This window comes from Priapulus caudatus, unplaced genomic scaffold (genome assembly GCF_000485595.1).
Source record: "Priapulus caudatus unplaced genomic scaffold, Priapulus_caudatus-5.0.1 Scaffold456, whole genome shotgun sequence".
In the NCBI taxonomy this organism is placed as follows: Eukaryota; Metazoa; Priapulida; class Priapulimorpha; order Priapulimorphida; family Priapulidae; genus Priapulus; species Priapulus caudatus.
Window position 1 is genome coordinate 53191 of NW_014577517.1, and position 4022 is coordinate 57212.

General features: G+C 43.3%; 1 protein-coding gene across 1 annotated transcript in view; it reads right to left on the reverse strand.

Annotated features, from left to right (window-relative positions):
• LOC106810593 (calcium-dependent secretion activator 1-like) overlaps positions 1–751 on the reverse strand; it is a 25022-nt gene extending 24271 nt beyond the window's left edge. Inside the window, exon 1 of the mRNA XM_014813999.1 lies at positions 665–751. The gene's annotated coding sequence lies outside the window, so the exon portion shown is untranslated. The remainder of the gene's footprint in view (positions 1–664) is intronic.
• Positions 752–4022: the final 3271 nt, after the last annotated feature.

Below are 4022 nucleotides of genomic sequence, written 5' to 3' on the forward strand. Positions count from 1 at the left end.
GAGTTAGGGTTTTTGTTAGAGTTAGGGTTAGGGTTAGGGTTAGGGTTAGGTTTAGGGCTAGAGTTAGGGTTTTTGTTAGGTTTAGGGTTAGGGTTAGAGTTAGGGTTAGGGTTAGGGTTAGGGTTAGGTTTAGGGCTAGAGTTAGGGTTTTTGTTAGGTTTAGGGTTAGGGTTAGAGTTAGGGTTAAGAACTGCCGGGCATTTAGGAAAACGAAGACCGTGCCCGGCTGCCGGGCATATAGCCACAGCGTTTAGGAAAACGAAGACCGTGCCCGGCTGCCGGGCATATAGCCACAGCGTTCAATGAAAACTGTCAATGTCATGAAATGGCAGGAGTTTTACATAACTCTGCCAGGCTCTGGGAACCCACTCCAGCGCAAATATTATTTGCGACGAAATATGGTGCGTGTGCTGCAGGGAATTTGTTGTACAAAAAAAATTGCACGTTAGAATTCTCCGGCAACTGTACGCGGGCTGGAGTAGTAGAGAGACTAGAGTAGAGCTACATCAAGATCAGCTGTAGCTCAATCAACTATCAAATAATATGACTGTTCACTTGTTTTTTCTTCTGAAATAGGCATTTATACACGAAGATTTTTCATCGTAATATAACAAATTGACATGCATTTATATATTTCGTGAATTATCAACTATATGTTCCTTACCAAACGATGCAGTCCCGAGGCATCGATTCAACCCTCATCTGGATTTTGAATGAATATAGACGACGAACATTTCCAACAACAAATGGCGACCACAGCGCCACGCATGCGTCCATTACATGGGGGCAACAACAGGGGTGTGTAATCTCATTCGACTCCTAAAAACGAACACTCAAATGATTATTTTAATTATAAAACGTCATTTTTGCATAACAAGAATCTGTTATTATTAATTCAATTATACGCTGTATTAAATGCGATAGAAGTATGCATGGTTCTGGCAGAGAGCGTTCATATGCGTATATTATTTTGGTATTAAAACCAAGTTCCCAATTTCACCTTTAGTTCCAGAAAGTTCCCAATCGTTCCGTGAGCGAACAATCGGAGACCCCGCGCGAAGAAAACATTCAATGGCCGCCATCGTAGTCGTTAAGTGTGTATATTTGTGTTCAAACTAAGAAAATAATGCATTTTTCAACGGTGGAATATTGTTTAGGTACATAACTTCACAGACTGTTAAAGCTCTCCATTTACTTCATGTGGCTCATACGTATGAGGTCGAGTGATCGCTATAATTATATTAAGGATGTGTTGTCTTGCATTTGACGATTTGTTTCGCTCACAGCTAAAAAAAACGTTTGTTTTTCGCGCACTGAAATAACCAAAAACAGTAGCCCGTGAACGTACTAGGGCGACATTTCGTGCAAATTATCAACCAGACCATTTCAAGTCTTGTGTAACCACAACTGTGTGTGAAACAATTAATAACTAATGTAGTTGAACAAAGTGTATAATCTGAAAAGGAAAAAACGGAAACGACAAGAAAGTATAGCCATAGCCTATAGGCATACGTAACAGTGTGCGAGTGTCTTGGGCACCATACCCGTTTGGTAACCACGACTACAATAATATAAAGGTAAGAAACTTGACATGTTCGCGACTATAGTGATCTAATATCTAATCTATTTTATTTACATTCGCAAGTGGTAGTAGTACTAGTAGTACTACCAGTACTCAGTAGGGGTAGATCATACACTGTTAAAGGCTCACAATGCGCATCCAAACGCTAATTTCTCCAGTACTAGACTAGCAAATACTTCGTGGCATGCATAATCACACTACCTTATGACAAAATAAACTCTAGTTCCCCCCATTTCACTGCGCGTTGTCTTATAAAAGGTATTTGAAAATAGCTCCAATGTTTTTCAAATTCTCCGATGTTGTTGACACGTTTGCGTTGCTCTGCCAGGCAACCGTCCAGCGGGTGTAGCAAAGATTTCTACGGCCCGTGTGCGTTTTTCGCTTGCACGCTCTAGCGCAATGTTCGCGCTGTTAGAGATAGGGCATAGCTTAAGAGTCGAATACGATTATTTTCACGTTTCATTACAGCTGCCTATTTACTTTCTCAATAGTATTTTGATGTTACATTACATGCAGTTCACATACTACAAACTATCTTAAAATGTGAAACGCTACATATATAGACCGGGACAAACATTCCTTGCTCAACACCCTGGTAGCACATGTTGCTAGTTGTTTCAAAAATTTAGCGTTTGCCCAAGAATGCCAGTTTTCTCACCTCTTTTCTTGTGGGTTTTAAGCAGAACTGGCAGTGGAATGGGTGGAACTAGGAGTTTATTTCTGTGGAATAGTAGTGTGATTATGGCATGCCGAAGTACTTTACTGTACGTTTTGTCTGGAGAATTGCGTGTTGGCATGCGCATTGTGAGCCTTTAACTTAACAAATTATTCGTTGCGTGAGGATTTTGATCTAGCATTAATTGCAGGCTAATACTAATAGTAGGTAATATTTAGCATTTAATACAGAGTGAGAGTGGTGTGATATATTGTTAACTACGAGATATAGCCTAAAAGTGAATGTCAGTGGGGAAATTTTATTAATAAAATTTTATTAACTTGCAGTTAGGGTCGAAAACTCTATAAGTTTGTTGTCTGAGTCAGCAGCGTGCGTGCGATGTACTTGTGTGTTGCAGAGGAGTATTTGAAAGGTGTTTACTAGCTCCAAGAAACGGTCTTGCTAGGGTTAGAAGACCGTTTCAAACATTGGCTGCAGCTAAACACGTTAGTTGTATTATTTGCCAAGGTATCGCCAAAGAACTTCAATGTGAATTACCAAATGAATCGGCATACAATCAAAAATCGGCACTACAACACAGGGAAATTAAACGATCTGCGCGCGGTCCTCATGTAACCACCCCTAATTCCGGGACCATGTCATCATTAGTTGTTTACAAATTGGCACGACTTTTGTGAACATCGTTCACTGGCTTTGGTGTGTAATTGCTGTGGAGAGCATGTGCGGCTATACCGATGACAGTTCTGGCGCCCATGTGTCTTGCGCCAGTAGTTTCGCGATTCCGCGACGCCTGGTATGTGCGAGCTAAACTTTGCCATGTTGTTTATCTTCGATTGCGTGTTGCCTTGAATACGCAGGTCGCTACCTTTTGTGTCGCAACAGAACAGTGCACGTAGCAGGGAATAGAGCACACGATAAATGGATGAGCTGAGTAACTGACAGGTTCTCCCTACGTGCGCAAACGGGCGGGCGCCCCCGTTTGGGAATCCCCCCTGTTTGAGATCTGTTGCGCCCGTTTGAATTAACCTCCGCCCGTTTAATTCACCACATGAAAAGGTTTGCCAGCGCGGGGAACGAACCGTCAAGATTGCGTTCGACCAGGACACCCGACGCGTGCTATTTTTCCGTAGCCGCAGTGCATGCAGACAGTACAGCAAGTTAACTGACAAGCACAGTTAACTGCTAACTAACTGTTACCCGACTCGGCTATGCTGTTATATATCAAGACCGAATACCGTCGTATGGTCTTGGTGGCGATTTTACGCATTATTAGTCAGTACGTAAAATACACGCCCCCCGGGACCCCTAGTTCACCCCCTCCCCCTCCCCCTAGTTTTCCCCTCCCCTGCCCCTATTTCCCTTCCCCTGCCGCCCTGTTTTGAATTTACTCCTGCGGGGACCCTGCATGCACTTGTACGCGTCAATTTATGCTCTAAAAGTCTTTTTAAGCCAATACGATCCGTTTGAACAGCCTTCACCACACGTTTCACACGACCGAATTTTTACTCCGCAATTTTTGGGACGGAGAACTCCTCCCGACCTTTGACTTAGACTTTAGCGATGCGCAGTTTAAACTGTCACCGTTATTGTACATTTTTTAGACTATCTGCATAGTGAGATGCGCTTTAGAATCGCACGATCGTTCGTCCGGTGCGGCATGCGTGCGTGCGTGCGTCGGCCGTCCGTCGCGATCGTCCGTAAACAGTTGGGCACAATCTTACGCTCGACGTGGGCACGATATTTCAGGGTCGTTGGGGGGGATCG